Source organism: Copadichromis virginalis, linkage group LG17 (genome assembly GCF_057382275.1).
Source record: "Copadichromis virginalis isolate Kocher_CV1m ecotype Utaka linkage group LG17, C_Virginalis_male_GT1.1, whole genome shotgun sequence".
Taxonomy (NCBI): domain Eukaryota; kingdom Metazoa; phylum Chordata; class Actinopteri; order Cichliformes; family Cichlidae; genus Copadichromis; species Copadichromis virginalis.
In genome coordinates this window covers 30,019,350-30,045,252 of record NC_140634.1, presented here as the reverse complement: position 1 = coordinate 30,045,252, position 25,903 = coordinate 30,019,350, and the positions used below count along the sequence as shown (strand labels likewise).

General features: G+C 38.8%; 2 long non-coding RNA genes across 2 annotated transcripts in view; one reads left to right on the top strand and one right to left on the bottom strand.

Moving 5' to 3' along the window:
* LOC146689663 (uncharacterized) overlaps positions 1-25,903 on the top strand; it is a 125,641-nt gene that overhangs the window by 31,244 nt on the left and 68,494 nt on the right. The window lies entirely within an intron of this gene.
* On the bottom strand, positions 41-1,821 carry LOC146689665 (uncharacterized). Its single transcript, XR_014916088.1, has 2 exons — positions 1,415-1,821; positions 41-635 (listed from the first exon to the last, which is right to left on the bottom strand). It is a non-coding gene; the product is annotated as an uncharacterized LOC146689665 (long non-coding RNA).

Below are 25,903 nucleotides of genomic sequence, written 5' to 3'. Positions count from 1 at the left end.
ACATTACTGTACTCAGTGTTCAAAGAAACGGACAATCTAGTGAGTTCTAGTTCTTTTTAATACACTTGACAGTGAAAAATACAGAGTACAGGTGTGCATTTATGGCTTTTTTAATATAAACTGATGAAGAGTTCAGATATCAAAATCAGTTGTTCACTGTACATTATAAATTACACAATATGTTTTGTTTATACTCGCTACTGATACAAAAAAAATTTCTAGAAAAAATTATTTGAATTAAGATGTTACACTACTGTACTGTGTTCATTGTATTAAATCTGCTCAGAGTTGACATGTGCTGTATATCCAACCAAGAAATGAATATCATTAAAGTGACAGCTGTATAAAACAAATCCTGTTTTATAGCCACTCACTGTTTTGTTGAAAATGAAATTGGTTATGCTGTTTTGAGTCAGTATTAGCTACAAAGCTGTAGAAATTTAAGAAAAATCCTCCTGACATAGAAACTGATTAAATGTAATAATGTCTTTCTACAAGTGATTCTGAAGTATTGGTAGCACAGCAGGGTCTTGTTCATTCAGTGCATCTGGGAGCTGAATCTCAGGAATGGTGATCTCATTTGATGGGCGGCGATTATGTTGTCCTGTCCAGTCCACACCATAATCCTCATCAACCTGAAAGAGCATGCACATGTTTTAAATCTAAACTGAAGAGGTGTTTCCTGCAGCTGTTCCTAGATGGACTTATTGAGTCTGCCAGGGCCTATGTGAGTTGCTTAGGCATTGGCTACCAACTAATTATTCATTCACCCATTCTAGGTCAGGATTGGTTCTCTTCAGGTATAACAAATTTAACTTTGTTTAAAGTATTGCCATCTATACCTGACAGGTGGGATAAAAAAGAATGGCTTGGGAGACACACAGCAAATCTCAAAGTTTTCCAATTAATGCTGAAAGAACCAAGGATGTAAATGTATTCTTGTTTTAGCTTTGCCGAAGACACCAGAGAAAGTATGATATCTATAATGCTGCTGAAATAGACAAAACCATTTCAATAAACTCGCTATTTAACATCAACCTTGTTATGCATTATCAGAGAACAATCAACTGCAAACAGCAATGAAACATTCAACTATGTACTATTTAAAGCACTAATGACCCTGTTGTCTAACAAGATGTGATAAGTAAGTAGACTGTGGAAAGCTGGTGGGTCTACTCTCTGTGTAAAAGGTTCCTACAGGCTCCACTGACCCCAGTCTCTAACAGCTAACACTGCTAAACGTGTCTCAACGCCGAGATGGCGCCGATAGCTTTAGCCGTAGCTGCCCCACTTTAGACAGTAACAAAAAAAAGTAAGCGATAATAATTCATTGTCAAACGTCATAATTAAGGTCAACATCTAAACAATGCTGTGTACAGAATCACACAGGTGCTCAATTACAGCATAAACTTACCTTAGACCTTCCTCCGTCATTTCCCTCCTAATTGTGCTCGGAGACACAGAAAACGTATCGGCAATTACCCCGATGGTTATCCCGGACAGCACTAAAGTCCTGAGTGCTGCACCGGGATTTCTAGACGTGGACGGCCAACATTTGAAGACTGTTCTTCCTCGGCGTATTCCAAACGAACACGGTGCTGAATTGCTCTTAAACCTTCGACAATGCTGTCATCGATGCTAAGATTTTGAAGAGCAATTATCATCCAGACATTTCAGAAACATCATCTAAACGACTCAAAACAGTATCTACAGGTAAATGATCCCTCTCTGATTTGCTTAAATGAGCAGAACTGGCTGAAGTTCACACCAGTCCGCCATCCTCCGTGATTTTTGACCTAGCACGCTGTTGCTAGCTGTAGCAGCCGTCCGCGGAGCCGGTATCCAGGAAAACTAGTCGATGGTAAACGATAAGCCAATAGGTGCAAAGGTAGGTTTCTTTGTGCTTTCTTATACTTTTAGTCTGAAAACAATGGTGCAGAATTATTTCACAAAAACCAAGAACTACACTGGTCAGAATTATTAGTGTCCCTGCTAATAGTCAGTTGTGTATCCTTGTTGCTGGTATCAACCCGTAGTCATTTATTGTAGTTTATAACATCCTCACACACATCTCCTGAGTAATCCCAGCTCCTTCTGTTTTGGCAAATCTCTCAAGCTCCTCCATATTTGATGGTCTTTTGATCTTCTGGAATGGAACTTGGTCTGCAGTTTACTCCACAGATTTTTAAGTCTAGGCTTTGTTATTAACATACTTCAGTCTGCACTGAAGGTGTCTCTTCTGCAGAAGTGGGTTTTTTCTTGGTCTGTAACCTCACAGTCCATTCCTGTGTGGCTTTCTAATGATTCTCATCTTTGAGACTACAATTCCCAACTTGGCTAAGTCATTCACAAGTGTCTTGGCAGTTGTTCTGAGGTCTTTAGACACTAGTTATTTTTCCCAAAGTCTTTGAACTCTTTTGCTTCTTAACTCTGCAAGGCTTGTTATGTATTGTGGGGCTCTCTTTGGATTTCTTGATAATACTTCTCACTCCAGCTCTTGACTTTTGGAAAAGCTGTGATAATGTTTTCTTTTGTTTTTGCTTTCTCCAGTGATGACTCAAACCCTTTGTGAAGTTTTTGGCGTGGTTTGTGCTATGGCTCAATAAAAGGTCAGTTTTCTAATGCTAAAAATACCTGGCGTTTTTTTTTTTTTTTTTTTTTTTTCCCTGAAATAATTCTGTTATTGTGTTCTAAAAAAAAATCTATGTTATCTAAAGTAAAGCAGCACGTTTAGGAATGTTGAATGTTGAAAATCCCTTGCTCTGTTTGGGGAAAGAAAATCTATTTTATTTTGACAAGAACTTTAAATTTTGCGAGGGGCGCTAATAATTTTGTCCTCATGTACAATTCTGATGTATCCAAGCATCCATCCACAACAGAAACTAGCTTACACATAAAGTAGTGAAGAACTAAAATGCTGCTAGTCCTTCTATCTGGACCTGATAGGCTTTTTCATAATCAGGGTCATTCCCACGGGACCTATGAGGCCCCATCACACTCTGAGCTCAGCATGATAGATGAGGGCTCTAACCGTTGAGCCAAGCTAGCGCTAACACCCTCTGTCGCTACCTCCAAAAATCTGAGCCACACATACACCATGATGCTGTCGCAGCATTGCACTGGCACACACTCTCATAAAGTTCCAAGGGCATCGATTCAACTCTGCTTCATTAATATGTATTGGAAATTATTTCCCACTTTAAGGCAAGTCCTGTTCCCCTGAAGGTTAGGTCCACCGGGAGTGTGTGCTTGTACATGTGTGTAAAGTTTGAGCTGTGCCACATAAAGTAGATTTGTAGTAATCAATGTGCCATGAGTAGGTTTTTTTTTTTTTTTTTTTTTTTTTACTCAGTGATGGTATGTTTTCAGGTTGTTTCCCATTGTTAACAAGTCAAGAAGTTTGACCAATCTTGTGAAATTACCAATCTTTATAAACATGTGTAGAGAGCAGAAATGGGAATGTATTTGCCAAAAAAGCAGTCTTAGCTTGTGATAATAAGTGGCAGACAACAGAAAGTCGTGGCCATGATATTTGGCGATACCTGTGAGCACTCTAGGTAATGATTTCTCATGTTGTTGAGTATTGAGTCGTTCCTGGTAGTGTGTGTGGCGCATTTAATAAAACTCCAGCTGCTTTATGCTATCCATCTCACTTGTTCACAAAGCAGTGTGCAAAGAGACTTTCCAGTATTTTGTTTTTGTTTTTTTGGTCTCAAAACAGCTTTTATTTGACAGTTTGGTGTACCTGGAGCAAAACACGAAAGATGGGAAACAGATTTAGTTTTATGTAGCCAATATTGAAGCATCAAATAGCTCTTGGATTGGGCCCAGTTTCAATCCTGTAGATTGGCTTGGAACACTAATAGAACTCCTGTAGGACTACAAATGTTTTTGTGGGGAAAAACAAAACTTAAGCTAATTACTTCTGTGTTTAAATGCTATAATGCCAGTGAAAGAGAAGTGCAGCAGTAGGTTCATTAATTTTGTCAAACTTCTGTTTTATAATAATTGTTTTATTCTTTTTCTCATAAAATCCAAAAACCTCCATGGAGGTGATTTTTAGTAAAACTTGTTTACTGTGACATATTGTATGTCTTTTAACGTCAATTATTTTGCCTCTAATTTTACTTCTATGAAGTAGACCCAGGGCACTCTAGCACTTTTAATTCATTCTCTGATTAGCGCCAATCAGCATGTGTGTGTTTTTGGGGTGTGCGTTCTGCCATTGTTTCTTAATGGGGCATAATATTGGCAGACATGGCACAAAGCTGCCCTCATTGGGGAGCTTGTGACACCCGCGGCTGATTTGATTAAAGTCAGCAGATCTCGTTCTAAGGCTGCTCATTACACCAACCAACAAGGGACCCAGTGACAAAACCACTTGGCATATATTTTAGCTAGGTAGTGGGAGATTTAGGTAAAAATTAATGAGAGATGGAGGGGACAAGGGACCACAGGAAAGACGGAGAGGGACGAAAACTTTCTATTGAAAAGATTCTATAAGCAGATTGACCTCATGTGTGGGACTTGGTAACTATTAATACAATTTTTCATCTTTACATATAGCTTCCCCTAAAGGTATTATAGACCTCTTGTTGATGAAATGTCAAGTGTAATTTTAATGTGGCTCATGTTTAAAATATGGGCTTTAGGTAGATTAATAGTGACCCTCCCCCAAATCATAGTTTTCACTCCCTGGAGCAAATGAAAACACACCAACTTGCATTAGCATTATAAATATACTGCCGGATGTCTAATATTAATCCACAGAAAATATCATTTAATTTTTCAAAAGAGCAGGAAATGCTGGCCTCTTTTTAAATTGAAAATATCATGATGAAATTTTTTTACTGCAAAAGGCATCACACACATTTATACAGCCTCTGTAATACATAAAGAAGATGATTCTCCGTCTGCATCCTTTAGAAATAAGAGATTTAAATGGAGGTGTCAGCGCGGCGAAGATGGATAGGTCTTAGTTAATGTGTTTTTTCTCACTTGGTAGGAATTAACTCCTCTTCTCAACTCTGGCTCACCAGGGATCGGCAGAGTAATGAACCCTAAAAGGAAAGCACTGATCATGTTTATCTTTTTTTTTTTTTTTTCCCTCCCAGTGCCTCTGCTGCCACAAACCTAAATTCCTTGACTCAACCCTAGACTTATTGAGGGAGTCAAAGCTCAAAGCCAATTTCACAAACATTTTCTCCATCTCCTATTTACTCATAGATGTGTGCATTGAAGGGAAAAAGAGAGCTTTATTGTATATGAGTTAAGATTTGTGTATAGCCTCCGCATGATTGTTCACCTGCTGAGGAGGGGAGTAGATATTATATGTGCAGCTGGGGAGATTTAATCTTCTTATATAAAGCAGAGGACAAAATGATTTGTTTTGCTAGTAGTTTTGTTATACGTTTCTCAAGCTGACCAGTGTGTAGAGCTGGTGACAACTGGTGTAGCAGCTAATTGTAAGTGACTCTCATTTTTGGTTCAATGGATGCTAGAGTGAGGAAAGTTCTCGCTTGGTGGTTTCACTGCTGTTCAGATGCTAATTGGAGCTATCCACACCTCTGTGCTCTTCCATGTCCCTTCACACTGATGATGCTTTTTCAACAATTTCCAGCTCAGGCAAACACAGACTTCACAAGCTGTGAACAGACATTAACTACTGGGACTTAAAGTCTTTGTGGGCATTTTTTTTAAAAATGCAGTGACTGTAAATTATATTCATGAATGAATGAATATATAAATAAATATATATATAAATATAAATAAAAAAAAAAAAAAAAAAATATATATATATATAAAAATAAAAAAAATTTTGGCCAGCACGGTGGTTAGCACTGTTGCCGCACAGCAAGAAGGTCCTGAGTTCAATTCCACCATCTACTCCGGCTTCCTCCCACCGTCCAAAGACATGCAGCTTGTGGGGATAGGTTAATTGGATAATCCAAATTGCCACTAGGTGTGAGTGTGAATGGTTATCTGTCCTTGTGTGTTAGCCCTGCGACAGACTGGCGACCTGTCCAGGGTGTACCCTGCCTCTCGCCCTATGACAGCTGGGATAGGCTCCAGCACCCCCCGCGACCCTGAAAAGGATAAGCGGAAGCGAATGGATGGATATATATATTTATGCTATTTATGATCTGTAGTTATAATCAACTTTAGGAAAGCAGTTAGCAAGCCTTCTCTCTTTCTTATAATATGGAGCCTAACGGATCCATCACCAAAGTATGCATCCCCTGCACAAACAGAATAAAATTCCTTTTTCGCCTTTTCTTCACCCCTTATAAGCAGATTGTATTTCATGCACAGACATGCAAATGACTATGGAGAGTTTTTGTTTATCCTTCTCAAAGATGTCACTGGTAGCCCTACTACAAGCGAGGTATCTTATGTCGCAAATTGCATCCTCAGAGGGATTCCATGACACTCTGCCTGGTTACCCTCCAGTTTGTTGAAACTGCACAGCTGTCAGGGCAGATGCAACACTGCATGGACACCTGCACATTTGCATGCAGACTAAAATAGAAACTGTGCATGTGTGGAGAGTGCAGCTGTCTTTGTGTGTCCAAAATACCTACCTAACTTCATTAGTTAATTACAGTAAGCTACTGGTAGCTAAATTTGCTAGCATGATATTGTTTATTTTATTTTACTTTTTTATATTGTATCTGCTATAATATAACAACAGCTGTATAAAAATTAATCTCTAAGGTTGAATTCTTGCAGGTATTTAGTTGCAAACAAAATGCATTAAAATGCATTAATTTATACTTCAGTATGTGATTTCTTTTTTTTTTTTTTTTTACACAGTAGGCAGCACTGTTGCCTTAAAGCAAGGAAGTCCTGGATTTAAATCCATCGGCTGCTTCTGTGTGGAGTTTACATGTTCTTCTCATGTCTGTGTGGGTTCTCCCCAGGTACTCCAGCTTCCTCCCACAGTCCAAAATTATGCATGGGGTTAGGTTAATTGGTGATTCTAAATTGGTCATAGGTGTAAATGTGAGTGTGAATGGTTGTCTGTCTCTCAGTGTTAGCCCAGCAAGACATTGGCGACCTGTCTAGGGTGTGCCTTTTGCCCTGTGATACGTGGGATGGACTCCGGCCTGTCACTGACCCTAGTTTGGATAAACCCTCCCTCAAGATGTTAGGCAGGCATGCTCTGTGGAGGTTTTTAAAACCAAGCTGAAGACACATTTGTTCACCCTATCTTACATGTCTTAATTCTATGGCTTTTAGTTTTTAAATTTTTACTGTTTTTAACTTGTATTGTCTTTTACCTGTATTGCTATGTATCACTTTTATTTTTTAAAATCTTTTTAGTTTCAAATAGTTGTACAGCACTTTGTTTGAAAGCGCTTTATAAATAAAGTTGTTATTATTATTATTATTATTATTATTATTATTATTATTATTATTATTAAATGGGAGAAAATGGATGGCTGAAACTCTACAATATAACATACCTATAAACGTTAGCATATGCTACTTCCGGTGCCGAAACTCCTGTGGGGAGCTTTGTTTCCGGTGTCCTATTCGCGCCTGGTTTACGGTCCAAAACAAGTTAAGCAAATGAATGAATCAAGCGGCGATTTACATTTCTATAGATGTCTTGGGCATTTACCCAATTGTTACACCCCGGCCTAGGCAACCGGAGTGCAACACGAAAAAAAGTAAAAATAAAGAAAACAAAAAACACACGAGAAAAAACTAATACGCCTTCCACAAATCATCCCAAAACGAAAGTATCAACCACTATTTTCTTTAAAGCAAAATATGATATTTATTTACATCACACCACAAGGCGCCAAACTATTTACAACGGGGGGGAAGAAGATCGCGACCATGACACACTGAAACACAGGGTTTAAATACATAGAGGGAGCAATCAGGAAAATGGACAACAGGAGGGAAACACAGCTGGGGCAAATTAGAACTGACGAGACAGGGAAAACGTAAACTGAACACACTAAAATAACACAGACTTTCAAAGTAAAGCAGGAAATACATAACAGTCACGCAAAAACAAAACACTGACACACCGAAACGTAACACAATATATCTGTAAATGATGTTCATCAACTTGTCGATATTTTTCCCCCGCGCCTCAGAGCAAAAGAGAAAAAGGATTCAAATGTTATATCCTCAGTATCTGTAAACAGCGGTCCCTCGTTTATCGCGGGTGTTATATTCTAAAAACAACCAGCGATAGGTGAAATCAAGTAGCCAATTTTATTTTTTGACGGTGCAAAACGTTTCGACGACATACAGTACTGCACTTCAGAGTCACACTGCTAGCGATCGATGCAGCGATTCTGTACTGTAGGAGCCTCTCTCTGTACAGGAGAGACGTCATGGAGGAGATCGTCTGCAGCGATCTTGCACTAAAAATCTGCGAAACAGCGAGGTGAAAGGTGAACCGCGTTATAGCGAGGGACCACTGTAATTTTGAAGGTAAGTCACAACATATCCTTCGTAAATACTAATGTATAGAAACCGTTACCAGCAATCATTCATTTTTTGTGTGGCTTTTTTCACGGTTTGTTAACATGCTGTGTAGGTGTGTACTTGACTAGCTGATATCGACATAACGGGGAAAAATCTGGTTTGACTATTCTTCACCTGTAGTTTGAATGCTGAACATTTGCCTGTTTAAATCATAAGACCAGTCACTACAGAGATATGCTTCTGAATGTGGACGATGTGTTTTCTGCATGCAGTAATGCAGTTCTGCTTGTGTTGAGTGATGTAAACAACTGATCGATCCAAACTCTTTAAACGTCAAAATTGATCATTAGATTTTTCGTGACACAACAGTGGTGAGTGTTTCCACCTTCTGCTCTTTGTAACTTAACGCGATCTTTCCGTTTTCGAGTTTTGGACATGATTTTGGAGTATATCTTCGCAGTAGCGATTGACCGCAAAGTAAAGCTACCGGAAATGTACAACCCCACATCTGGTCTCAAACCAGGAAGTTAGCATTTTCTCGTGCACAGGATCTATTTACCCTAAAAGGATGCTACTAATTTAACATTTGTATAATCACTAAATCATGGATTCTTGTAGCTCGTATCTAAAGCTGCTCTCGACAATACAAATACTGGAATTGTCCACAACAGTTAAAGTCAAATGGAAATTAACAGTCACAGTAAATTCAGGACTTGTGATTAAATACTAATGCAGAACTAGTTATAATCCATGCCTTGCCTCTTTGGATAACTACATTATTTCATTGCTGAAACAAGATGAATTTGCATAGCTATCCATGTTGGAGTTTGAAGGACTATCTTAACAGCTGAGGGAAACAACTCATTTATGATCATTCTTAACTTCTTGATTTGATATTCTTTGACCTCCACTTTAAGCTGTGCTAAGCTTTAAATCAAAAAGTCAGGTTAAATGACTTCTAGTTTAATCACTTTCAGTTTAAATTGTTAGATTTTTTTTCCTATATTACCATAAATGGCTTAATACACAAACGGCACATTTTCTGGATGAATAAAGAGGCCACGAGACCTGCCCTCTGAAAACTGGTGAAGGCTCTCTGTTATAGTTGTCACAGTCCCACAAGGCAGTGCCTGACTGAGCTTTTGTCCTGTTTGTCCTGCCTGGACATGGTCCTCTGCTTCTATGCCTTTTTTTTTCCTTTTAAGTTGACATCCGTGACAATTACTTTAGGCCTGAGGGACAGGATGCAAAAGGACATGCAAGGGCACAAATGAAGTTCTGAATGCATAAGGGCACATTGTGCATGCATACTGTAATGGTACACACAGTGAATCCAAACGTCCCTGACAAAGACCTCCTTTTTTACAATTCTTTGTTTTACTGAAGTTATAAAGTTTGAAACATTATTTTAATATTTCATGTAATCACAGGTGTGGTCTGTTTTGATCTGGCATTGAACTGTAAGGAATTTTTGAGTGTGTTCTGAAAAAATGGCGCATTGACACTGCTTACAAGTGCCTTGTATAGAACATACAATGTTGTAACTTTCTCCGGTGTGAAGACACATCCAGTGCATATTGACGTTAATTAAAGCGAGTCTTGCTAACAAGTCAACTGTTCAGCATTATCTAGCCATCAATTAAATTTGTGTAATGTGCCCAATGAATAAATTTTTCCTCTAACAAGATAACCATCTATCAGTCTTTGTCATCTATTGAAAGGTGGTTAATGAATGGCCGCTACAGATAACCATAAATAATGCAACATGCCTTATCAAGGGGTTTGACTCAGCCTACCTGCTATTTAACGCTGACTGATTTATTCCAAATTCTGCACATTTATCTGAAGAAACTCATTCCAGCACTCTACCCAGATCTCTTCCAATAAAGTCTTGTTTTCATACAATTTGAATACACCAATACATTAAAAGTTCTTCCATAAAACCTTAATATTATGCCATAATGGCCTTTATCTTATACCACAAAAAGTACTAAACTATCCCGAGCTATCACTTTCTTTTGCTTTCATTCACTGCAAGCATTGTGTCTGTTTTCCCTTTTCCACGAAAACAGTCCTAAAAAGTGAAACGTTCATCCGAAAAAGCGCTTATTGTTCTTTCATTGCACTCCTGTGGTCTGTGGATGTGCCAGAGTTAATTCCACCGGATGATAGCCAGACTCTGAGCTTCAATTTGATTATAATCCACCTCCCTCATCGAAGATCAGCCCTACTGATTGCTGTGTGCTGTGTTTGACAAGATTAAGCCCCTTTTCTCCCTTTTGTTATACATGAAGATTGTGTTAGATATGGTGATTCTAGTGAAGCTTTATTTGAACTGATGCATTAGAAGTCACCTAAATGTGGACAAATGGCCATGCCAGGCCTAATACAGTAGGAGAATGAATTATTGGATCCCCTGCTGATGTTCTAAGTTTGCTCATTTATAAAGAACTGAACTGTTTCACATTTTATGGCAGTTTAATTTTAATTGAAAGAGAAAGAATATCAACAAAAAATCCAGAAGAAAAGTTATATAAAAGGCATGCATTGATTTGTGCTGATTTGCATGCCATTTAGTGAAATAAGTATTTGATCTCCAAGCAAAATGTAACTTAAGACTTGGTCGAGAAACTTTTGTTTGTAAGAACAGCTATAAGACATTACTTGTAGTTGGTCACCAGGTTTCCACACATCTCAGGAGGGATGTTTTGTCGCACTGCTCTTTATAGGAGCTCTCTAAATCTTTTAATTTTCTTTGCTGGTGGCTGAACTTGAAGCTTTAGCTCCCTTCAAACTTGTTCCACAGGATTGAGGTCTATAGACTGGCCAAGCCACTCCATTTCTTCTTTAGGCACTCTTTTGTTGGCTTGGTGTTACGTTGTGCGTCATTGTCATTCTAGAAGACTCGTCCACAACGAGGGCTGCCACAAACGATTATTTTGATAGTCGACTAGTCACCGATTAATTTTGCGATTAGTCGACTAATCAGATCATCATCCATCGAACGTAAAACGTACAGCTTATTGCACCAGCAGCATCTGCTCTTATATAACTATCATTAGCTTACAACTTTAAGTGTTTAAGGTATGTGCTAACTAAAAATAAAGACAAGATGATAGTTTATTAAATTTTAATGAAGTTTACAGATTGTTTCGGTGAAGTTTAATAAACTCCTTGCTATCTAAAATATAACGGGACATCGGAGTATATTCTTGAGCATCTCACACTTCTGATAATCAGTTGTCTGCTTGACGTTTATTCAGCTGTGTAAAAACTATAACTTTAATCTCAGCCAAACCGATTTACTCAGGAACAAATAAAATACTAAGAAAAGCCAAGCAATAACATTTTTAAGTTATCTAAGTGAGTAGTGAAAGACGGTGGTGGGTTTGAAAACGATTTGTCGGGAGTCCGGTGTTCTCACAGGCTCTAGTGAGCCTTGCCCCCGGCTAGCTATCGAGCTAGTGGGTAACAACCATCTCCGAAAACGTTGGAGCGCTTTTGAAAGTATGTGGTGTCTTGATAAACTGAGCAGATATTTGAGGTTTACACAGCTACATTCTCGCCTGAAAATATGTTAAACGTTTATTTTGTGACCCAGAAAGAATAATAAGAGTGATATTAAAACTAACTACCTGCCGCCATTGTTGGAAACTGAGCTGGGCTGCACTATGAATTCTGGGACACAGCTTCTTCTTCGGGGTTTAACGGCAGCTGGCATCCTTGTACATGCAGTGCTGCCATCTTCTGTTTCAGTCCGTTATTACACTCTTAAATCCTACTACTCATTCCTGCGTCTTTTGGGATCTTGCAAAGCTTCAAACGACGCGTCGACTATTAAATCAGTCGTCGACGATTTTGATAGTCGACATAATCGTGACTAGTCGACTAATCGTGGCAGCCCTATCCACAACCCATCTTCAGTGTTCTGGCTGAGGGAAGCAGGTTCCCATCCAAGATTTTTTTTATATGGCCCATCAATGTGGTAAAGGTATCCTGTATCCTCAGCAGAAAAACACCCCCAAAGCTTAATGTTTCCACCTCTGCACTTGACTATGGGGATTGTGTTCTTTGGCTCATCCTCAGCATTTCTCTTCCTCGAAACACAGTGAGTTGATTTGATGCCATAGAGCTAAGGCTACGTTCACACTGCAGGTCTTAATGCTCAATTCCGATTTTTTGATCAAATCCGATTTTTTTGTCTGCTCGTTCACACTACAAATAAAATGCGACAGCAAACGCGCTCTAGTGTGAACGCTCAAAGCGGCCCGCATGCGCAAAAGAAGCTGTCACACACAGCGCGCTCTGTTTAGACCCAGAGCAACAGTATTGTTTGACTGATGGCCCTTAATATGCAGACTTCGGACTTCGTTTCCCAATTTTTGCTTTAAGTTATTTTGTTATTTACATAATAATGTAAATAACCTAATAATGATCCTTATTGCTGTTTAAGAGAGGAGCGGTGCTTCAAATGATAGCTGCAGATTTCTGTCAGAATCTGCAGATTATACAGTACAAATAAAATGTTCACATTGTCTTCCCAACAGTTTCACTAACATCTACACTGGATGGCCAGGAAGCGTTCGCGATGTCTTCTCGGGCGCTTCTCTGGCGCTGATAATTGGCTTCAGTCTTGTGTCGGTGACGTAAAAGGCGGATTTAATGCGACTTGACCGTTCAAACAGCAGTCGCTTTCTAAAACATCGGATATGTATCGGATTCAGTACCACATACGAAAGTGACCCAGATCGGATTTGAAAATATCGGATTTGCGCCGTTCACACTGTCATAGCATGATCGGATATGGGTCGCATAGGGTCAAAAAAATCGGATTTGATGCGCTTTCGCCTGCAGTGTGAACGTAGCCTAAGTTTTGGTTTCGTTTGACCACACACTTGCTCCCAGGCCTGCTCTGAACCTGATGTTCATTGGCAAACAAGCCTGTACATGTACCTTCAGCATGGTGGCCTTGGAGATGCTGTAAGAGTTCACTCCATTACAGTGTAATGTGTTTTCAATAGTTTTCTTCTTGTAAAGGAGAATGTGGTTCCCACGGCTTTCAAATCATTAACAAGCTCCTCCCATGTAGTTTTGTGGCAATTTTTCAAATAATCATCCTCACCCCATGAGGCAAGCTCTTGCATGGCGCTGCAGACCTAGGGTGATTGATCATTTTATATTTATTTTATTTCCGAATAATTGCACTAACCTTCTCATTAAAGCTTGCTTGATTGTCTTGTAGCCCGTAAGAGACCTGTGCAGGTCTACAGTCTTGTCCCTGATGTCCTTTGACAGCTCTTTGGTATTGCCTATAGTGGTGGAGAGGTTGGAATGGAAGAAAACAGTTATGTGGACATGTGTGCTTTATACACATAATAAGTTTAGATTGGGAGATTCTGTAATCGAATGATTGATGGTAATCTATGTGCCACATGGACACACTGCCTGTCTGTTTGAGCCAGAGGTTTGCCTGGATTGTAGGGGATCAAATACTTAGTTGACTCAATGGCATGAAAGCTACTTTATAATTTTTTGTTATGTGTTTTTTTTTTTTTTTTTTTTTTTTTCTGGAATTTTTTGGTTCATATTTTAAAAATGAGAGATAATAGTTCCTTTTTAAGCGAGCCAATTTACAAATTCAGCAGGGGATCAAATAATAATTTCCCTCCACTGTATCTCATACATTATTACTGTATTCAAAGCAGTGACTGTTGTCTCCAAGGGAAAACTGGTGTGTCTTGTTTACAATGCTCTAGTTTTGGGGAAGTTGTAGGTGACCTATAGTAACCTAAATTCACCTGAAACAAAAACAACTGCGTTAGCTCCTGCTGACTCCATATGTTTACCATTAAATGAAGTTGTACTACTTAATTAAAGTCCCATAACAGCTGCCACATGAGACAATGCCAAGTCATTAAGGCATTTTACTCCTAAATCCAATTAAACTAAAACCGGTGATTCAGCTTATTCAGCTTGGACATCCAGTTTCACTCATTTAAACCCAATCACTATATACACCACACCAATCAAAAGGGCTTCCAGACTCTCATAACTCCTTAATGGTTACAGATTTTAATAAGTGGTGCAGCTATAAAGCAAAGTATAACTCTATAACTACACGATTTCTCTCTTGTTTGATTACATATTTTCATGTTTAAGAAGTAATAGCCAGCCCTGCTGTGATGGTCTGTGTGATAAATGGCTGAGTGAAGCAGAAAGGAGTCGCCTTTTTTACAACGAACAGGAACCGTTTGCCGCAAGCAGGTCCGTGAATTGCCATTAGTATATATAGAGTCCGTACTGTCAATTTGATGATGACATTGTAAAGGAGGATGTTGGTTTTATACATTAAAAATAATGCCATGGAAGTTTTTTTTTTTTTTTTTTTTTTTTTTAATGTGGGTTTCCTTTGAGCTGATAGCATTGAGGCAATCAGCAAATCAGAAAGTAATATCATCCCAACAGACATTTTTTCTCATCCATGTCATGCATTTATGTGTAAGGTTGTCAGTAAATTTGCAGTTGTGGGGAGTGAACATACGTGCATTTAATTTATTTATTTATTTTTTGAATTGGCACCTTATTTCAAATGTAGTGTTTTCAAATGAAGCTCACTAAATATCAAAGAACATGCATACTTTTTCCAGTCTTTGCTAGGTGTGATTTCTAGTTAGAAAGCACATTATTAATATTAATGTGGGATAATCTTCCTCCTCTGACTTCTTCATTTCTGAAAGTTGTTTTAAAGGATAAGGATTGCTCAGCAAACTATCACGATGATGCCGATGGCAGCAGGTGAAACTTATTCCTTTGTTATTCTACTCCAGTGCAAAAAATAAAATGGAGTGAAAGTTAACTTCTAAACCGTTCAAGTCACCAAGTCAAGACATTTTTTTTAACTGACATTAAAATATATTTTTCTTGGCTCTATGGTGTTTCAAATGTGATTGTTACGGTTCACCCCTTCATTTCCATTCCTTTATTCTAATCGTGTGAAACATCATATTGGATTCTTTTTTTCCACAACAGGAATTTTATATCTGCTATATTTTCTGTGTGTTTTTCAAATGACTCAGGCCACACCGGGGGATTGAAGGCAAATGAAAGCAAACATAGATAAGTGTCTTCTGTCAAAACCTTGCCACACATCTCTGTGTGCTTCACACACCAGATAGCCGTTCAGCAGTATATACATTATTATCTCTCCGTTACTGAATTTTAAAATCTAAAGCAACATAAAATGAAATGGAATAAAATGTGAATCAAATTTGAGTCATTTACAAAACCGTACATGAAATTTAAAAAAAAAAAAAAAAAAAGTTTGTTCCAGTAATAAATTTAGGTGAACTTTGTAATAATGAACTTGAACAGAAACTAAAGCTTTTATGGATTTACTGCATATTTGTTGCCACAGGCTATGACCGTAGTTGCCTGGTGACTTTCTCTTCATACCACTCCCCTCGTCTCTCTGACCCAAAAGCCCCAGCAGTCACAGAAAAGGATTGGCTGAGATTACTGCGCTCCACTGCATCAAAAACGACCTGCCCAGGGGCAAATTTGATTGGTTAAAACGTAGCATCCGTAGCTGTTTTCCATGTGGAAGAATGGAAGCTCAGAGCAATGCACCAGCGGAGCAGGTTCATAATACATATTTATACCTGCAGTCTGTGGACCATTTATACCTTTACACTTTTCATTTATTTGTTGCTTCTTATCTATTCACCCCTGGCTGTGTTCCTCATTTATGTGGGGAGATTTGCCTTTTGTGTATTTCTACTATTATCTTATTTATTTATTTATTGTGCTGCTCACTTTTTAGATCAAAACCTCGGGGGATTTAATGATACAAGCAGGTGGCAGAAATAAGAAAGTGGTGGCCTTTAAAAAGGAAACTTTGGAAAGACTTTCGTTTCTTCAATAAACTCTATTTATTATAGTGTTTACAAAGATAGCCATATAGCTTTCACTCACTCCCAGAGTAACTCTAGAATTACATCATATTTTATTCATTACTTATGCATTTCCCCCTTTAACATGTAGTGTGTGGAGCAGGGAAATTATTTTACTGCTATTGTTAAATAATTGTCATCATTACCATTGCATTAATAATATAATCTGGAGTTTATATTGCATTCAGGGGTTAAACAGTGTCTCTTTCAGAAAGACTGAGTTGCAGGCTGACAGGAAGTTGTATGCAGAAGTGAAAGCAGATAGTTATTTTGAGGAGCAGGCCAGACGAGGCCATTTGAATTACTAGGTTATTCAAAATGATCATTGCTTTAACAATGTAACAGATAGCTTTAAGAAGGCCTTAAGCAGTTATGACTATTTTATACACAATGCATATCTGTGCTTATTAAAGAGTTGGAGCTCGGTCAGTTAATTGGGGGTCGGAAGCTTTGTTCGGCGCGATGTTCGGACAATCTATTGTGCAAGTGACTTGGAGCCATAGAAGGAATTGCAATACATGCTTACAAAACACTTATATATCAGATCATTTTATATTAAGGTTTTAGTAGAGGTTCTTGGTTAAAACATTTATTTAGTAGAAGACATACACATAGTCTCAGTGAGCTTCTGGTCTAGTGAAAGGTCAGAAGTGCAACAGGTGAATTGAGAAAGAGCATTTGAGGACGAGACACAGACAGTAGGAGGTGAAGAGGATCATTTCAGGACCTTTTGGGTTTTTGATCATTTGGATATGGTAAAACTGAAACTGTTATTTTTAAGTTAAGGTTAAAGGATTAAAGTGAACTTGTCACGGTTTGCGGGCCAAGCCGTGTGGAGTTGTAGAAAAGGACCCAAAAGGCGGCAGCTCTGGTGCAGGTGAATATTTATTTACAACGGTGGGCACAAAACAGCACTGGTGGAAAAACAAGAAACCGGAAACCTAAACTGGGTAAGCTAATAACACGAACCAGAAACGAGGATGCAGGGAGGTCCGGGGAAATACACAAGAGACGCAGGGAGACCGAGGGGAAACAACACAGATGAACCAGCAACTACCATAACAGAAGACACAACTTAAATACACCCAGAGAACACAGGGAGATTACACACAGGTGGGGAACACAGGTGACACTGATAAACATAACGAGACAGGGCAGGAGTGAACACAACATTACGCATACTGACGAGAGACTGTCAAAGTAAAACAGGAAGTACACAGAGGTTCAGACAGGAGGAGAGAGAGCAAGGGGAGAACACAGACATAACAGGCTGGGGGAAACATGGAATAAACACAAAGAGAGACGAGAGCTCATAAATAGACAGAGGGGCACAATGGGGTAAGAGTCACAAAGGGAAAAAACACTTAGGGAACACCACAACAGGACACCTCAGAAAACCTGGCCTAAATAAGGAGCGAAAATACAAGGAACCAAGAATACTGGGCCAACATGGCCCAGGACCATGACAGAACTGAATCCTGTTTAGAAGATACAATGCCGGTTTTTCAAAGCTGTGAATAAGTCTTAGAGGGAAAATTAGTGAGGGTTGAAGGAGTAGAACAGCTTTGATTTCTTTTTGATTTTTAGAAGTAGTGGTTATAATGTAGGCGTACACATACAGATATTACGTAGGTTTATCTTTAGGATAAAGGGGGAGCTTCTACGTAGAAATGATTTTTATACATATTGCATTTTGTGCTTTTAAAGGAGTTGTGGCTCAAATTTGTCTCTGGAGGGTCACGAGCCTTTGGCTAGCGCTATGATTAGCCAATCTACTGTGAGGATAATATGAGTTCATGAAGGATTGCACACGCTTACAGACACAGAGTTAAGAAACACACATGACAGTATTGAGTCCAGGCAAAAGGCCTCAAATTCATTTAGCTTTTAACTGAACTTAAAAGAAGGACCAAAGAGGAAGGAAAGCATATATTTTGGTTAAGTCTGATAAATTGGAATTAGAAGGTATTGTTACATTAAAAGGAGCAAAATGAAATAAAAAGGCTATACCAAAAACGGGTTATAACATAGGAAATGTGAGGTTAAAATGAAGTTAACACATAGGAATTGTTTCAAGGCAGCATTTAGCTATGATGAAATGTATACAGGAGTAATTGCTTATATGCTTAAACTTAATTGATTAAAGTGGTTGTTTTCTTTTGGATCTTTTAGAGTAGAGGAACTTGCAGCAGCGACAATTTGTGCACAGGATGTTGATGATCAGATAAGGGAAAATAGAGCGAGCAACCGGACGTGAAAGCAGGGCTTAAAGAGTTTTAAAGTGATGAGGAACGTTGAAGAATATACATAAATACAAGTCAATAAGTTAAGAGCATAATTAGGATCATGCTTTTGATTAAAGAGTCCCAAATAGGATAAGTTAGGGAGGTGCAAGAAAAGGTGTTTTGTTTCCTTTGCAGAAGATCGATCTCGGCGACCACAGGAGGGGCGAGGATCCTGGAGATCTCGAGGACACAATGTATTGCGACCTCTGGTGTTCCAGAGGTCGAGAGAGGGAGTGTGGAGCAGGGAAATTATTTTACTGCTATTGTTAAATAATTGTCATCATTACCATTGCATTAATAATATAATCTGGAGTTTATATTGCATTCAGGGGTTAAACAGTGTCTCTTTCAGAAAGACTGAGTTGCAGGCTGACAGGAAGTTGTATGCAGAAGTGAAAGCAGATAGTTATTTTGAGGAGCAGGCCAGACGAGGCCATTTGAATTACTAGGTTATTCAAAATGATCATTGCTTTAACAATGTAACAGATAGCTTTAAGAAGGCCTTAAGCAGTTATGACTATTTTATACACAATGCATATCTGTGCTTATTAAAGAGTTGGAGCTCGGTCAGTTAATTGGGGGTCGGAAGCTTTGTTCGGCGCGATGTTCGGACAATCTATTGTGCAAGTGACTTGGAGCCATAGAAGGAATTGCAATACATGCTTACAAAACACTTATATATCAGACCATTTCATATTAAGGTTTTAGTAGAGGTTCTTGGTTAAAACATTTATTTAGTAGAAGACATACACATAGTCTCAGTGAGCTTCTGGTCTAGTGAAAGGTCAGAAGTGCAACAGGTGAATTGAGAAAGAGCATTTGAGGACGAGACACGGACAGTAGGAGGTGAAGAGGTGACACAAAGAGCATGTGAGGTCAACACATACACACACATTAGTTAGACTTATTTAGAGAAATAAGTCTATGTCTCGACAAGAAAGAGGAACAATTCACTTTGAGACAAGAACGGAAAGTACCAGCCATAAAAATAGAAGATGATTTTCTGGGTGAAAAGTCATGGTGATGTTGATCTGATCTATGTATAAAATGTACCGGTGACGCATGAAGGGGCGTCAGTAAACAAACCCTGATGCTATAAAATATCTGTTCATGCTTTGATTAAGTTGAGGACTACTGGCTGTCTGCGTACAGAGTGTCTTCCCACACGTGTGTTCATTAAAATCATTGTTGGACCAAGATCCTCTGGACCAAGAGTGGTTTGTACTCTCCCTCCTCAATTTTGAACCTTAACATTTGGGGGCTCGTCCGGGATGTCCACCGTCACAAACAAAGAGGTAAACAAGAATAGAAAACACACATACACAAAGTGTTACATGTGAAATTATTTCTGGAAAGAATCAGAAGTGAGATAGTTTTGAATTAAGAAATCAGAGAAAAGATGCATGAATTAAACCTGACTATAACATACAGAGGCAATGAAGAAAGCAGCTTACACTCACTGAACATTAACAAAATACATAGGAAAAGCAATGAAGACCTGCTTACACGTATATACATGACATAAGTTGGGATTTCTGACCAGAGAAAGGGAAACGGGTAGTTTAAGTATATATGAAAATAATGAAAATGTCTCAGTTGTGTTTCTATAGGGGCGAAACAGATCTGGATCAATTTTCCACGTGCAGCGGTCGGAAGAAACCTGTAGGTTAACTTGACTGGACATGCCAAGGCAAGTTTCTGGTTGAATTGTTTACAGCGCCATGCCTCCATAAACATGACAAGTGGGCCCGAACTTCTGGCTGAGGAGCAGGGACGCGGTTAATAAGGTGGGAGCTTAAAATTTGGGTTAGCAAATTTGGGAAAGACAACTGACGGCTTGAGTGGAGAATTGTGCAGGAGTCTGACACACTGCAAAAGCAACATATGCAAATTCACACACACAAACAGAAAATGCATTAACCTTATGAAGACAAGACAAGCTCATGGAGATTAATGCATAGATACAGATTAAACCTGGCTAAGAACACAAACATATGCAATGAAGAACAGCTTGCTATTTTGTATGAATGATACAATGGTGTGAATGTTTAATAAAATGCATTTGAATTTGTAATTGAGGAATAGAAGAAGCCATATGACAAAGGGAGTGAGTTATGTAAATAAAAGTGATTAAAGTAGTTTTAAAAGAGTGACTTAGGAGTGCTCTCTCGTACTGAGTGATCAAAACCAGTGATCACTGTAGAAAGAAATAAAATGATTTAATGAGTTGGGAATGTTTAAACATATGTTTCTGTTGTTACAGCTTCTTGAGAGATGACTCAGTATGCAAATTAGCTGGAGTGAGTGGTGACGAAGGAACTTCCTGAGTGTGTGTGTGACTGTGACTTTCAGGAAGAGGAAGCATGGCAGACGAGAAGTGCAGATTGGGGTAGGGAATTTATAGTTTAGTGATTATATGATGTCGTAAGGGGTCTTATGCTGAATTTAAGAGCATAAGGGGGTGATTTTTGTGTGCAAATTGTGTGGTTTTAATGAGACTTTCGGTGTATTGAGGAGGCGAAATTATGTGGTGGCAAAACTTTTGTGCGTTTAAGGTTGTTGAGGTTGTTGTGGTGATGGGTTGATTTTGTCAGTTAGGTTTGGGTTGGTGTTTTTGTTTTTAATAGAGGGAGTTTTAGGAAACATGGACATGTCTAAAAAATTGGGCCCATTATTTTGTAACAGTGCACTTAAAGAAAACCTGTCAGGTGATTTTGTTTTGTTTTTATGAGCTAACAATCAGCTCTATTTTTTCCATTTTTGTTTTAAGCAGGCCTGCAACAGCGCTGAAAATTCTCGGGAGGAGCAAATATAAGGGGGCTTTCCAGATTTCAATTGGCTGAGGAGAAAGCTACCTGGGGACTATTCAGGTCGTAAGTCCCTGTAAAAAGGATTTTATGCGAGTCAATCCAGTCCAAAAGCATAAAGAAATATTTTCCTATGGAAAATAAAAAATGACTGAGCTCATTTTGCTGAGGGTGGAGTATCTGATCGTGCAGGAAGCTCCACTATCAGCAAATACATGGTGTGACTGCATGTGAGTGAATGTGTGACTGCATGTGAGTGAATGTGTGACTGCATGTGAGTGAGGATGAATTAATGTGGACAAACAATTTGTTTTTACTAGAGAAAATTTCTGTTTTGTTTTGTTGACTGGGGTTAGATTATGGGATTATAGTATATTGTTGGGAGAATGCCAAATGCTAAAGGGGAAATATTTTTTGATGTAACTCAGTTATCATTAATTGAAGAAACACATGACTGATAACTGTTCTGTTTTAAGTTTATTTTCATGACATAGATTGGATCATGAGTGGGGAAACTGAGCATTTTTAAGTTTTGTATAGTATCTTGACACATGAAATGTATCAAGATAAAGGGGGGTTTAGGGTTTAATAATTTAATTGTTTAATAATTTAGGATCATTTCAGGACCTTTTGGGTTTTTGATCATTTGGATATGGTAAAACTGAAACTGTTATTTTTAAGTTAAGGTTAAAGGATTAAAGTGAACTTGTCACGGTTTGCGGGCCAAGCCGTGTGGAGTTGTAGAAAAGGACCCAAAAGGCGGCAGCTCTGGTGCAGGTGAATATTTATTTACAACGGTGGGCACAAAACAGCACTGGTGGAAAAACAAGAAACCGGAAACCTAAACTGGGTAAGCTAATAACACGAACCAGAAACGAGGATGCAGGGAGGTCCGGGGAAATACACAAGAGACGCAGGGAGACCGAGGGGAAACAACACAGACGAACCAGCAACTACCATAACAGAAGACACAACTTAAATACACCCAGAGAACACAGGGAGATTACACACAGGTGGGGAACACAGGTGACACTGATAAACATAACGAGACAGGGCAGGAGTGAACACAACATTACGCATACTGACGAGAGACTGTCAAAGTAAAACAGGAAGTACACAGAGGTTCAGACAGGAGGAGAGAGAGCAAGGGGAGAACACAGACATAACAGGCTGGGGGAAACATGGAATAAACACAAAGAGAGACGAGAGCTCATAAATAGACAGAGGGGCACAATGGGGTAAGAGTCACAAAGGGAAAAAACACTTAGGGAACACCACAACAGGACACCTCAGAAAACCTGGCCTAAATAAGGAGCGAAAATACAAGGAACCAAGAATACTGGGCCAACATGGCCCAGGACCATGACAGAACTGAATCCTGTTTAGAAGATACAATGCCGGTTTTTCAAAGCTGTGAATAAGTCTTAGAGGGAAAATTAGTGAGGGTTGAAGGAGTAGAACAGCTTTGATTTCTTTTTGATTTTTAGAAGTAGTGGTTATAATGTAGGCGTACACATACAGATATTACGTAGGTTTATCTTTAGGATAAAGGGGGAGCTTCTACGTAGAAATGATTTTTATACATATTGCATTTTGTGCTTTTAAAGGAGTTGTGGCTCAAATTTGTCTCTGGAGGGTCACGAGCCTTTGGCTAGCGCTATGATTAGCCAATCTACTGTGAGGATAATATGAGTTCATGAAGGATTGCACACGCTTACAGACACAGAGTTAAGAAACACACATGACAGTATTGAGTCCAGGCAAAAGGCCTCAAATTCATTTAGCTTTTAACTGAACTTAAAAGAAGGACCAAAGAGGAAGGAAAGCATATATTTTGGTTAAGTCTGATAAATTGGAATTAGAAGGTATTGTTACATTAAAAGGAGCAAAATGAAATAAAAAGGCTATACCAAAAACGGGTTATAACATAGGAAATGTGAGGTTAAAATGAAGTTAACACATAGGAATTGTTTCAAGGCAGCATTTAGCTATGATGAAATGTATACAGGAGTAATTGCTTATATGCTTAAACTTAATTGATTAAAGTGGTTGTTTTCTTTTGGATCTTTTAGAGTAGAGGAACTTGCAGCAGCGACAATTTGTGCACAGGATGTTGATGATCAGATAAGGGAAAATAGAGCGAGCAACCGGACGTGAAAGCAGGGCTTAAAGAGTTTTAAAGTGATGAGGAACGTTGAAGAATATACATAAATACAAGTCAATAAGTTAAGAGCATAATTAGGATCATGCTTTTGATTAAAGAGTCCCAAATAGGATAAGTTAGGGAGGTGCAGGAAAAGGTGTTTTGTTTCCTTTGCAGAAGATCGATCTCGGCGACCACAGGAGGGGCGAGGATCCTGGAGATCTCGAGGACACAATGTATTGCGACCTCTGGTGTTCCAGAGGTCGAGAGAGGGAGTGTGGAGCAGGGAAATTATTTTACTGCTATTGTTAAATAATTGTCATCATTACCATTGCATTAATAATATAATCTGGAGTTTATATTGCATTCAGGGGTTAAACAGTGTCTCTTTCAGAAAGACTGAGTTGCAGGCTGACAGGAAGTTGTATGCAGAAGTGAAAGCAGATAGTTATTTTGAGGAGCAGGCCAGACGAGGCCATTTGAATTACTAGGTTATTCAAAATGATCATTGCTTTAACAATGTAACAGATAGCTTTAAGAAGGCCTTAAGCAGTTATGACTATTTTATACACAATGCATATCTGTGCTTATTAAAGAGTTGGAGCTCGGTCAGTTAATTGGGGGTCGGAAGCTTTGTTCGGCGCGATGTTCGGACAATCTATTGTGCAAGTGACTTGGAGCCATAGAAGGAATTGCAATACATGCTTACAAAACACTTATATATCAGACCATTTCATATTAAGGTTTTAGTAGAGGTTCTTGGTTAAAACATTTATTTAGTAGAAGACATACACATAGTCTCAGTGAGCTTCTGGTCTAGTGAAAGGTCAGAAGTGCAACAGGTGAATTGAGAAAGAGCATTTGAGGACGAGACACGGACAGTAGGAGGTGAAGAGGTGACACAAAGAGCATGTGAGGTCAACACATACACACACATTAGTTAGACTTATTTAGAGAAATAAGTCTATGTCTCGACAAGAAAGAGGAACAATTCACTTTGAGACAAGAACGGAAAGTACCAGCCATAAAAATAGAAGATGATTTTCTGGGTGAAAAGTCATGGTGATGTTGATCTGATCTATGTATAAAATGTACCGGTGACGCATGAAGGGGCGTCAGTAAACAAACCCTGATGCTATAAAATATCTGTTCATGCTTTGATTAAGTTGAGGACTACTGGCTGTCTGCGTACAGAGTGTCTTCCCACACGTGTGTTCATTAAAATCATTGTTGGACCAAGATCCTCTGGACCAAGAGTGGTTTGTACTCTCCCTCCTCAATTTTGAACCTTAACAAGTGTTATTAATAGGAAGTGCAAAGGATTCAGACTAGCCCATAAAAATCAAAAACTGCACCTACACATCGCCCCTTTAAATCATCTTCTTATGCACCTTTGATAGGTTTCACAGGTATCACAGATTTTTAGTCTGCTTCCTGAAGGTTATCATTGTGACCACTTTCAGTTTTGTCGTGTACCTCACATTTGAGACTTCAAATATCAGCTTGTGTTTTAAATGACACCAATTTCATGTGGATGATTGTTGAAGAGTGCAGTTTCCAAGGCCGAAGGGGGCGTGTCAGTTTAAGAAGGCATTGCGCAATACATTCTCCAGGATTAACTTGTCAAATCCGAAGGTTTAACTGTCCGAAATGTCTGAAAAGTTTCTGGAAGAGAACATTCAGCACAAATGACATGAACTATGTGCCAGCCGACTGCACATAGAAAATGCAGGAGTCTTTTACAGATGCAAATACAATCTTTACTCCCCACCCACCCTGCAGGGCACATTTGTCTCCTTAAGATTTTGTCCACTTTCCTCCAAAATGAATATCAAATTGAATGATCATCATTTTGACCCACAAGACAGAATGCAAGGTGAGACAGAAAAACTTCCAGGAACCAATTGATAACTATTAGTGACAGTGAAAGCAGCCCAAAGGTGCAAGAAAAGATCATCTTAAAGGTGAGACCAACCATATTTAAATCATGCATAATATTTGATATTTATGTATTGCCAGCGCTTTCACACGTCATACAAGAACGACTATATGGTAGGACTCTGCCCTATGGACTAATTTGTAGCTTGACGGTGGGGTAAAGGTGAAATGGATCACTAAAAAAGGTTCATAATCTCTTTTTTAATGAATGATACACTGATGTCACTCTGCAGTTTTGTGATGTTTCTTTAATTTCTTTGCTAATTGGCACGGGTTAAGGCAGGATCAGTTATGAACTGTGAAATCATTGATCAAACTGTATCTACTATAGTG